This window comes from Schistocerca gregaria, chromosome 7 (genome assembly GCF_023897955.1).
Source record: "Schistocerca gregaria isolate iqSchGreg1 chromosome 7, iqSchGreg1.2, whole genome shotgun sequence".
Taxonomy (NCBI): Eukaryota; Metazoa; Arthropoda; class Insecta; order Orthoptera; family Acrididae; genus Schistocerca; species Schistocerca gregaria.
In genome coordinates, this window is record NC_064926.1 from 360,218,657 (window position 1) to 360,232,090 (window position 13,434).

Sequence of the window (13,434 nt, forward strand, 5' to 3'; positions counted from 1 at the left end):
CAAAGGAGAAGCAACTGTCAAGAACTCATTTGGCAAGCCAGAACTAAGCAAATACGAGAAGGCTAGAAAGTGGAAGGAATATGTAGAGAGGAGAGGTGGAGCGGTTGTACAAACTAACATACAGCACAATGTTAGATTCCTGTGAGATGTCTGAACACGCAAGGCAATGCTGATCCTACCACTTACTAAGTATACACACTGAAGAACTGCAAAACTGTGTTTGTAGCATTTGCACGTTAGAGAAAGGTTTTCACAATCTGAATTAAAACATTCTTTGAAGCTCTGCAGGTGTCATCGATAAAACACAGGACCACAAGATTATCTACAACTTGTACAGAAACCAAACTGCATCTCTAAGACTTCAATGACTTGAAAGGGAAGCAGTAATTGAGAAGGCAGATGTAGAGAGGATATAAAATGAAGACTGTGAATAGCAATAAAAGCGTTCTGAAAAAGAAAATTTGTTCACATCCAGTATAAATTCTAATGATTGGGTACTATTTTACAACGGTATTTTTCGGAGTGCGGTATTTGTGTGGAGTGCAGCCTTGCATGTAAGTGAAACGTGGGCGATGAACAGTTCTGTCAAGAAGACATGGACGCTTTCCAAACGTGGTGATCAATAAGAATGCTGAATATTAGATATGAAGATCGTGTAACTAAAGAAGAGGCACGAAATTAAATAGAGGCGGAAGAGGAAATTACGGCACAACATTGACCACAAGAGGGGTAAGTTGACAGGACAAATTATGAGGCGTCAAAGAGTGAGGACAAAGGGGTTGAGTGATAGTATTCTGATAATAATCATCTGTTGAAATGCTATTCTACTATTTTAGCTATTAATGTAAGCAGTGAATTTACTCTTCCATGCACTCCTCCACAAAACATTTAAACCAAAACTGAAATCAGCTGAACACCAAATCTTTCAACCACTGTCTGACAACTACTGCATTCACTTTCATCTTTCTATAACTATCACTGGCTAGCCACACACACATACAGATATAAGGAGAAAAGAAATAAACAAACACTACTTTGCAGCATAATTCTTTAGGTTGGCAACATGTACATAAACAAACCAAACAAGAAGGGACATGAGGTGAACACACTGTAGTTATGACTTCAAATCAGTGTTTTCGGGGAAAAATGTCTACAGCTAGTGACAGAAGAAAAAAGAGCGAACAAGAAAATGTGCTTACGTTCCATAATCTAAGTTTTAGTTCAACCTCCAGCATGTGACCAGGTGAGGGGAAACGCAGATGTCCGCCAAAAACTCGATTCACTGTAAGTAATCAGTTATTCACGTAAAAAAAGATGTGAACTGTTTTATAATCTGCAAGTATCAGCCGGCCGCGGTGATCTCGCGGTTCTAGGCGCGCAGTCCGGAACCGTGAAACTGCTACGGTCGCAGGTTCGAATCCTGCCTCGGGCATGGATATGTGTGATGTCCTTAGGTTAGTTAGGTTAAAGTAGTTCTAAGATCTAGTGGACTAATGACCACAGCAGTTGAGTCCCATAGTGCTCAGAGCCATTTGAACCATTTTTTGCAAGTGTCACTATCAAAACAAAACTAAACCATTCTAGATTCCACCGAAGATGCCTTGAAGTAAAAGGCGAAGAGCGTCTTGAACCAATAAAGTACACTGGATAAAGAAGAAAAAAAACGTTTGTTACCTACCAAAGGAAATAATCAATAGCTGAAGATACTTAGCAAATTACATCTTATGACATTCCAGCAAATTACTTTTGGTTTAACTTCTCATTCCACATGCTATTAATTGCCGTTTAAAAAAAAATCATCTATCCCTTCTGAAAAATTGTAGTTGCTTTCATATCGCGGTAGATAAACAGATTTTGGATATTTATCATGCGACGAAATACAAGACCTTTTTTTCATGTTATCGTTTGCAAAAAAAACACGTTTCGATTTCTTGAACCGTTTACGAAATTTGCGGGTGATACAACCACATGGTTTACGACGAGCAGGACGAAGTATCGGTCGCGTCGCGAGCGACCCGCGCCGACATATCATTCAATATCTCGAGAACGGTGATAGCTATCGTTCTGCTCTCAGCTTTAAAAACAATTTCGAGATGTTGACTAAATTTCATACGCAATAATGTATTACCTAAAATGAACTGTACGCAAAGTCCACGCAATGCGTTTTTACCTCAGCACACTCATTAAAATTTCGTGTAAAGGTTTACGTAAATGCGATACAGCAAGTAACCACGAAGAATAACGAAAATAAATCCGGTCCTTTATCGAGAGAAGATATCAGGCTGTAACATGCCCAAGAATCAAACTGAATAGTTTCCTTGGAATCGGGTGATAAGTATTTCATAGCTGCCGCCGCGTCCGCGCCAGCGGTTCGGCGAAAGTTCGTGTGGCCCGGGGTTCGGTACCTGTCGTCACGCTCAGCGCATTCTGTGATTGGCGGCGCGCACCTGGAGCGCGGCACGCTGCAGCGGAAGCGGTTCGACATGGCCAAACCGCGACGCAGAGCCCGCCGCGCCTTGCCGCTGACGCTGTTTCCATGGCAACCACGCCGCTGACGCGCGGTTTTGACGCGCGGCAGCCCTAGTGGGAACCGGCCTTAGGCAAGGCAAACGCACAGCGCTGAATGGCGCAGTGTGTTCGTAAATGCCGCCAGGGTGCCCGAGCGGTTCTAGGCGCTACAGTCTGGAACGGCGCAACCGCTCCGGTCGCAGGTTCGAATCCTGCCTCGGCCATGGATGTGTGTGACGTCCTTAGGTTAGTTAGGTTTAAGTAGTTCTAAGTTCTAGGGGACTGATAACATTAGAAGTTAAGTCCCATAGTGCTCAGATCCATTTTTTGTATCCTTTCACTCTTGCTACCCAAAAATGTTTTTTCTGCCTTTCTTAACATTCCGTGTAAAATCGTGAGCATAGGTGCCATCTCAGCCTTATTATGGGTGATACTTTCCTCTATATTAAGTGATTCGATAAGTTCAGGTCTATTTGTGGCTATGAGGTTAGCCTGACGAGTTGGTTCTCGAATTATCTACTCTAAGTTATTTTCAGTCAAGACATTCAGAATAATGTCACAAAAATCCCTGTCCCTGCCACCAGTTTCGATAGCATGACAATCCCAATCTATTCCTGACAAGTTTAAGTCACCCTCAGGCATGCCAACTTTCAAAAGTGAAAAATGAGGAGAATTTTAGCGTTGTACTATTGTGAATTACAACACACCACTGACGATTATAGTTGCAATAATTCAACACCTGTAACAACTCAATTACATTTGCTTTATTATTTACATGTAAATAGCAAAAAATGGACATACCTGAGCCTTCGTACTGTATAATTTATCATTCAATATGCTGAACAACATGAATGATGAGCTCTGCAGGTTTCTTTGGATACACACATTCAAGTGAAGCATTCTAGAGAGAACAACAGTTCGAAATTACGATCCGAGGAAACAAATTAACTTCTATTAGATTTCTGTTTTGACATTAGCACAGTTTTTGCATGAATAAATCACTGTTAAATGATCACACGTTTTCATTTCATAATGCAACCCATATTTGCGTGGCACCAAAAGCCAGACAGTTTTTTAATGGAATACAGAATTCCTGTAAAGTTGAAAGTAGAAGATAAGCAATACTAGCTCCAGTGGCATCCCCTTTTAAATTAGGCACAGAGAGTAGGCAATTTTGAATTTCACGGAGTTCAGGGCTGAAGAACGATACGATAATAGGATATAACTTAAGTCCGTTATATTGCTACCATTGGTAGCAATAGCGAATATTCCAAGTTAACATAGACAAGTAGCAGCCATACCTTGTCATCCACGAATATATCGAAGGCGCAGGATTTTCAAATAGTAAGAAAAGTATTGAAACTGCTCTGAAAATCGAGAGATCGGTCATCACCGTCGGGAGATCGGGAGGAAGAAGGAAAAATCGGGAGTCTCCCGCTTAAATCGGGAGAGTTGGCACGTCTGCTCCCTGTATTACCAAGGCGTGATCAGAAAAGTTACGAACGATATTCTGCAAGTTCTCTCTGAAGCGCTTTACCACTACAGCTCTTGACCCAGGCAATCTATAAAAGCAATCGATTAACATTTTTGACCCACCCAGATTAATCCACATTCAGAAACTATGATGGCCTCTATAGACCTATCGAATTCTTTACTGTAAGATATACGCCCCCTCCATTGGCGACTAACTTATCCTTATCGTAAATGCTCCAACCTGAATTTAGGTTTTTGTTGCTGTTAACTTCCGATTTCAAGTAACTTTCTGTTCCTAATACAATATAAGAGAGAATAAAATGACGCACCACGAAGGAATTATCCGAATGGGACGGAAATCGGTAGATATGATTTACTTGCACAGACAAACAAATGATTGCAATTTTAGAAAAAATTGAGTCAAGGGAAAGAGGGTCACAAACTGGGAAAGTCAGAAACGCGTTGTCCGCCTCTGGCTCTTATGCAAGCAGTTAGCCGGGTTGACCCTGATTGATAAAGTTCTTGGATGTTCTCCCGAAGGAAATCATGCCAAATTGGTGCGTTAGATTGTCAAAATCCCGACCTGCTTGGAGGATTACTCTAGATGCTCCAGTTGTTTGGCAAGCAGGAATACAAACAGTAGAAACTCGCGCTTGTGTGGACGGACATTATCTTGCTAAAATGTAAGCCCAGTATGGCTTCCTTTCAAGGCCAACAAAATAGGGCATAGAATATTTTCGACGTACCTCTGCGCTGTAAAAGAGCCACTGATGATAACCAAAGGGATACCGCTACGAATTGGAATGGCAGGCCGGACCATGGCTCCTGATTGTCGGGACGCATGGAGGGCAACAGTCAGATTGGTATTCCACCACTGTCCGGGGCGTTTGCAGGCCCGTCTTTGGGTAGAATTTCATTGAGTTGACTTGAGTGTCTCCAGTGATGAGTCCCACTTCAAACGGAGCCCGGATGACCAGCGAAGTCTGGAGACACCCCCGCCCCCAACATACGGCCCGACAGCCAGGAGCCATGGCCCGAGGTGCCATTTCATTCCATTGCAGCACCCCTTTGATTGTCATCCACGGCACCTTTATAGCACAGCGGTACGTCGACGATATTCTATATCTACATACTTACTGTGCAAGACACCGTACGGTGCGTGGCGAAGAGGGTACCCTGTACAATTACCAGTCATTTCATTTCCTGTTCCACTCGCAAATAGAGCGAGGGAAAAACGAGTATCTATATGCAACCATACAAGCCCTAATTTATTGTACCTTGTCTTCGTGGTCGTTATCTGCAATGTATGTTGGCGGCAGTAGAATCATTTGGCAGTCAGCTTCAAATCCCAGTGCTCTACATTTTCTCAACAGTGTTCCTTGAAAAGAAAGTCGCATTCCCTCCAGGAATTCACATTTGAGTTACCGAAGCATCTCCATAACACTTGTGTGTTGTTCAGACATACTGGTAACAAATCTAGTAGGCTGCCTCTGAATTGCTTCGAAGCCCCCTCCAATCTGACATGATACGGGTCCCAAACACTCGAGCATTGTTTAAGAATACGTCGCACCAGCGTTCTACATATGGTCTCCTTCACAGATGAACCACACTCTCCAAAAATGCTCCCAATAAACCGAAGTCGACCATTCTCCTTCCCTACCACAGTCCTCACACGCTCATTCCATTTCGCATCGCCGGGCGGGATTAGCCGAGCGGTCTTGGGAGCTGCAGTCATGGGCTGTGCAGCTGGTCCCGGCGGAGGTTCGAGTCCTCCCTCGCGCATGGGTGTGTGTGTTTGTCCTTAGGATAATTTAGGTTAAGTAGTGTGTAAGCTTTGGGACTGATGACCTTAGCAGTTAAGTCCCATAAGATTTCACACACATTTGAATATTTCGCATCGCTTTGCAACGTTACATCCACATGTTTAAACGACGTAACTGCATCAAACAGCACACTACTATCTGAACATTACGGATTTGTTTATCCTATTCATCTGCATTAACTTAATTTTTTCTACATTTTGAGCTAGCTGAGACTCATTACAGCGATTAGAAATTTTGTCTAACTCATCTTTAATCTCATCTTTAATCTTCTTACAGCCACTAAACTTTGACACATTACCGAACACCACAGTGTCGTCAGCAAACAATTGCAGATTCCTGCCCACCCTGTGCGCCAAATCATTTACGTGTATAGAGAATAACAGCAGTCCTATCATACTTCCGTGGGGCACTCCGGACGATGCCCATGCCTCTGATGAACACTCGACATCGAGGGCAACATACTCGGTTCTATTACTTAAGAAGTCTTCGAGCCACTCACGCATCTGTGAACTTATTCGATATGCTCATGCCTTCGTCAACAGCCTCAGATGAGGCACAGTGTCAAATGAGTCTAAAAACACGGAATCTGCCTGCTGCCTTTCATCCTTAGTTCGCAGTATATCGTGTGAAAAGAGGGCAAGGTGAGTTTCGCATGCGACGCTTACTAAAACCGTACTGATTCGTGAAAATAAGCTTCTCAGTCTCAAGAACATTTATTATATTCGAACTGAGAGTATGGTCAAGGATTCTGCAGGAAACCGAAGTCAGGATATTTGTCTGTAATTTCGCGGGTCCGTTCTTTCTCATATACAGGAGTCACCCGCGGTTTTTTCCAGGCAAGGGGCCAACGCCGTAATGCACTCTTTGTACAGCTGTAAGTAGGCTGTTTAGGTTTTTATGTTGGTAACGCCATGTAACGCTCTATATGAAAATCACTGACTGTGCTGTGTGCAGTCTGTGGCTGGTTTGCATTGTTGGAATAGTCGCCATTGTAGTGTTGGGCAGTTGTATGTTAACAGCGCGTAACGTTGCGCAGTTGGAGGTAAGCCGCCAGCAGTGGTGGATGTGGGAAGAGAAATGGCGGAGTTTTGAGAGCGAATGATCTGGACGTGTGTCCATCAGAGACAGTAAATTTGTAAGACTGGATGCCATGAAATGCTATATACATTATGGATTTTGAACACTTTTAAGGTAAATACATTGTTTGTTCTCTATCAAAATCTTTCATTTGCTAACTATGCCTATCAGTAGTTAGTGCCTTCAGTAGTTAGAATCTTTTAGTTAGCTGGCAGTATTGGCACTCGCTGCATTGCAGTCTTGTGAGGTAAGTGATACATGAAAGGTATAGGTTAATGTTAGTCAGGGCCATTCTTTTGTAGGGATTATTGAAAGTCAGATTGCGTTGCGCTAAAAAATATTGTGTGTCAGTTTAGTGTTGATCATAATAGGTAAAGAGCGAAATGTCTGAGTACGTTCATTAATTTTTCTAAGGGGACGTTTCATACAACCAAATTGTGATTTCATCTGCACCTAGTGATTTATTTGATTCCAAATCTTTCAGTTGTTTTCTACGCCAGGGATGCTTATCACTATGTCATCCACACGGGAATCTGTCTGATGGTCGTATGTTTGTACAATTCGTCTGCGTGAACGATTTGCTCCCCTTCTTGGAAATCCATCCTGGGCTTACATTTCAGCAAGATATCGCCTGCCAGCGCACGGCGAGAGTTTCTACTGCTTGTCTTCGTGCTTGGTAAACCCTACCTTGACCAGCAAGGTCTTCAGGTCTCTCCCCAACTCAGAACGTTTGGAGTATTATGAGCAGTGCTCTCCATCTAGCTAGGAATTTTGACGATCTAACGCGCCAACCTGAGAGAATGTGGCATGATATCCCTCAGGAGAACATCCAACAACTCTTATCAATCAGTGCCAAGCTGAAAATTGATTCCATAAGGGTCATAGGTGGACCAATGCGTTATTGACTTGCTCAATTTGTGAAACTTTTGCTCTCGACTTAATCATCCAGTTTTTCTGAAATTGTAATGATTTGTTTGTCTGTACGTCACATCTACTTAATCCCACCCCATTCGGATAAATCCTTAGTGGAGGGTCTTCTTTTGTATTAGAGTGCATTACCCTTTTCTGTATTTAGTCTCCAGGGACGAGCATTCCCTGAGAACATTGTGGCTGATGTACCTTCGATTTTGGTAAGCAATTCGTCTCTGATACCTAAAAAAAAACCCATGTGCAGGTCAATAGTTTTCAATCCTGTAACTCACGACTTCCTTGCCGCAGCTATGTGCGCTAAGTATTGTCTATGACAGTGTTGGTTTCTGGGGGAAAGATACTGTTTTCTGCATGGAGCTGATAGGTCGGTTTCTTCCTGATCCTCCTAAATGGGTAGTGGTCTGGGCATAAAGGGCCAGCTCAAACGCGAGTGGCTTCCCGATTATGGTCTTTGTTTTCCAACAGTCGTTGCAGAACAATTACTAGCAGTCCTGACAGAGAAATGAAACGGTTGAAATGGGACTTAACATCGGAGGTCATCAGTCCCCCTAGAACTTAGAACTACCTAAACCTAAATAACCTAAGGACACCACACACATCCATGTCCGAGGCAGGATTCGAACCTGCGACCGTAGCGGTCGCGCGGTTCCAGATTGAAGCGCCTATAACCGCTCGGTCACTCTGGCCGGCTCCTGGCAGAGAGCTATGCTGTACGCGGGAGCAGGAAATAGTCAATAAGCATGACATTCTGCTCATGATCAGTTGGGAGGCGTAAATGTTTAGTAAGTTAGTGGAGCACTCTGGAGCTCGCGAAATCGAGGAGATGACTGGCTGCCGAAGCCGGATACAGCAGTCGTGTTGCTCTCTGAGGTGGAGGTTGTGTTTTCATATTGTACTTCCAAAGTCGGGATAAGGTGATTCTTTCGAGATCAGCCGAATTATTACGTGTAGTACGGAAATCCGCAAGTGCTATCTTGTAAAGAGGCTAGGATTTCAGGATGAATCATTCTCGTCCAGATGAGTGTTGTCGTTTAATGAAAGTGCACACGCTCAGTAGACAGAGGACAAAAATTGGATTATGCAGCCAAGTACTTAGATGTGTGGTAATGTTTAATGAATCAGACAGACTTGGTGGGGTTTTCAATGAGTGTAATAAATTATATTTATTCCCATGGCATTTTATGTGTGATGTTTTTGTGTGACTTTCTCCCTTCCAACTTTAAATTGGATTCCTGTTTTGTTGTCGAGGAAACCATCGGCGGAAGCTGTTAGGAGCCCGTTGGAGGCTCTCTATGAAATATTAGCAGTGTACAGTTTCCAGTCCATTGATCGATCCGAAAATCTTTCTGACAGTAGATGAATTTCAATTTCAAAATTTGTTGGATTGTCACAGGGCAATTACTGACCTTAGAGTAGTGAGAAGTTTAACTCTGTGCCGCGGGTCAAATCAAGGCTGCGACCCATGTTTGAATTGATTTTATATACGCACCACTGTAGACAATTAATCCGGTTCGACACTAAACGTTCCCGATTATGTCAATGGAGCAGCTTGACATCAAAAATTCGTGGATCTTGGCGTGACGCTATGTTCCGAGGCATGGATAAAAGTTCGTTTCAACGTTTCTGACACAATTACTCCTGAACGGGAGCGGATATCAGCCAATACTCCAACATCATTACTAAAATTTACTTTGGAAAAACGGACCCACCTATTTTTTAAAGAGACAATAGACAAATACAGTTTAGTTAACGTTCAAAAAATGAAACTCATGCGATTTTGTAGATCCTTTTCTTGAACATAGGAATGAGTCAATGATGCCGTTGGTACTGTTTATTTTTAACGTTTTTTCCCCATGTGGTTTGGCGTCACCTTATGTTCGTGAACAGTGGTACTCCAAGCAGCAAATGCCTCGTATTCGTTTTTATTGCTACATAATCGAACAACAACTTCCACACCTGCGAACGCCACCAACGCTTCGCCAAGATGTTGCCCATTCTGTTTCGCGAAAATTTTGTCCGAGGAAATGGTCTTACAACCCAGATACTCGTATTTACTCGTCGATTTTCCATATGAGGAAAATAGTTGCTGGTAACATTTAGTGACGATGGCAAGTTTTAATTACTAAGCCTGGCAGGTGCGGATGCCAGGTGAGAAGGGGGAGGGGGCTGTCATGGCATCATTAACTCCCGCCATGCCACGAAAATTTTGCTAAAAGATAAGGGGAACTATTTTCTAGATTTTTTAACTCACTGTGACCACACCTGTTGGAGGGTCAATGCTTACTTCGGTTTACACACTACCGATCACCCATGAAAAAGGCTCTGTACTTTATTTCAGTGTACAAACACATCAAACTAACTAAATAGACCAACAAAATAAACATTTTCATTTTCTGTCATTAAGTACAATACAATATTGTTTAGATTTTACCCCTTCAAAGAATTCACCCTTTGTTCGCGGAACAGCTGCACAAACTCTTGGCATTTTGGAGATAAGATTTAGTAGTGTGTTTGCATATACTGCAGTCCATACACCTTTAACATTAGATGACCTCAGTTTTATGACTTCTCTGTAAAGTTCATCTCATACGAGTTCAATGGTATTTAAGTCAGGTGACTAATGTGGCCTAATTATATGTTTCAGTTCCCCTCATCTCTCTTTTCTAGTGACATACCCTCTGCACAATTTAGAAGGATGTTTGGGATAGTTTTCTTGCTGCAGGACAAACCCACTGCAAATAAATATTGTGCCAGAGGAAAATGCATTGTTCATCACTATCCTGTGATATCCTTTCTTCTTGAATGTTAAATATATTCTCACTAGACCACCAACTGTATCAACTAGAAAACATCCCCATACCATGACCGACCCTCCGCCATGCTTCACCGCTGCGATCACAAACTACATATATTCTTCACGAAGTCAACGAACAAATATTCGACGATGGCTTCCAAATAATTCAGACGTAGATTCTTCCTACAATAATACCTCGCACCGCTGCTGCACTCTCCATTTTTATGCTGGTGTGCCTACTGCATTGTTTTCACCTTAATTTGTTTGGGTGATAAAGTCTTTTTGGCCGCTGTCCACCCTAACCTTGTTAACGGAGACGGCATTGTACTGTTGAGGCAGAGATCGGAGCTGCTTACATACTACATACTTCCTCGCGAATTTCTGGTGCAGTACGAGTCCTCTGACGTTTATCCTGTGCACATATGAACTGATCTTGCCTGTATGATGTTAGTCAGAGGCTTCCATGTCACGACTCATTTACATTGATACCAGTTTGCTTGAGCCGCTGAAACATACACATCACAGTATTTTAGCTGCAACATATATACCATTGCGCTACATCAACTTTTTTTGCTATTGTCTTACTACAACAGGCATCCTAATGCAGAGTTACAATTACGGCATATTTTTCAATTCCGAACTCCTGCTTCCGTCCCATCCTTGTTAATAAGTAATGTGGTACGAACCCGATCAGATAAACAAATACACTGCTGGAAGCTCACAGTGTACAGTAAACTAATATGAAGTGATAGCTACACAGGCAGCTGAAAGAGTGATACCTATTTCAATGGAACCATCTTATGTATAGTCGTGGACAAAACGAGCGAGACCCCACGCTTTTTCGTTATGCTGATCCGCCCAGCTTTAAAGTCTGCTACACTGCGTAACAGGCCAGGTGACGAAGTGCTACCAACATACTATGCACAGGCGTGAAACCGACAAACTATCCGAACTCTGTCAGACAGTTTTCAATATGTGAAAGACTATATTAATTCTGATTACTGTGTTAAACACAACACGTTAATATAAGATTTAAATTAAAAAAGAAACGCTAATTAGTATGAACTGTTCTAATAAAAATGAATTTCAGCTTATCGAGACAACATAACTGTTTTAGTAAGACAAAGTACCCCAGACCGTTAAGAATTATCAAAATATTATGCGCATTCGGCCGCGGAACGGTCTGTGTCAACGTTCAGACTAGTCATACTGGACTACCGTTGCTGACCTGCCATGAAAGTGTACAAAATTTAGCAATGCGTGAAGATTCATAACGAAATTCAATTAAAAATCATTCAGTGCGACACTTGAGTCAATTCAAGTATTGACAGAAGCGGAAAAAGTAGGCAGTAATAAGTATGAAATTCTACAAGAGTTTCATATTGACATCCACAGGGCGCCAGTACAGAATAAAGGTAGCAATAAAACGTATTGGGAGCGCGAGAATTTCTTAAAATTGCTTTACTGATAGTCTATCTGCCTCCATCGAGACTAGAACCGAAAACAAACCAGACCTCCCTTGCAGTAGCAAACACCTTTCACTACGCTAGCAGACAACCCCGGCAAACAGCCCCCTATTATTACCCCAGATATAAATAAGCCGGCAATTTCGCAATGAAAATGGCAAAATGGTGTGTAGTTTCTGTTGCATAGAGCTTTGTGGACTCAAAAACATGAATTTTCTACCTTTATGTCACCGCTTATGCGACCATCATTCGGGATGTTTATCGAAATAACAAAATACTGATATTGACGAGTAAATATAGTAGGATAATTCTGACCACCCCAGGAAATAAACGGCTACATAGCTGCCGAATGTATTCTACAATGTTTTGAATTCTCCATTAGACTCGCCACAGCCAGAAACCGTTCATTAGCCGAAGTGTTTCTTAAGCTAGCTAGCAATAGGAATGCTCGCACTTCTAAACTGCGGTGGCATTAATACTGGAATCTGAATTACCACGTGTAGAGGCAAAGGATTTTATTTGCGTTCCTGTAAACGTGATTTGGATCGAAAGCGTAGCTACGAATAATACACTCCTGGAAATTGAAATAAGAACACCGTGAATTCATTGTCCCAGGAAGGGGAAACTTTATTGACACATTCCTGGGGTCAGATACATCACATGATCACACTGACAGAACCACAGGCACATCGACACAGGCAACATAGCATGCACAATGTCGGCACTAGTACAGTGTATATCCACCTTACGCAGCAATGCAGGCTGCTACTCTCGCATGGAGACGATCGTAGAGATGCTGGATGTAGTCCTGTGGAACGGCTTGCCATGCCATTTCCACCTGGCGCCTCAGTTGGACCAGCGTTCGTGCTGGACGTGCAGACCGCGTGAGACGACGCTTCATCCAGTCCCAAACATGCTCAATGGGGGACAGATCCGGAGATCTTGCTGGCCAGGGTAGTTGACTTACACCTTCTAGAGCACGTTGGGTGACACGGGATACATGCGGACGTGCATTGTCCTGTTGGAACAGCAAGTTCCCTTGCCGGTCTAGGAATGGTAGAACGATGGGTTCGATGACGGTTTGGATGTACCGTGCACTATTCAGTGTCCCCTCGACGATCACCAGAGGTGTACGGCCAGTGTAGGAGATTGCTCCCCACACCATGATGCCGGGTGTTGGCCCTGTGTGCCTCGGTCATATGCAGTCCTGATTGTGGCGCTCACCTGCACGGCGCCAAACACGCATACGACCATCATTGGCATCAAGGCAGAAGCGACTCTCATCGCTGAAGACGACACGTCTCCATTCGTCCCTCCATTCACGCCTGTCGCGACGCCACTGGAGGCGGGCTGCACGATGTTG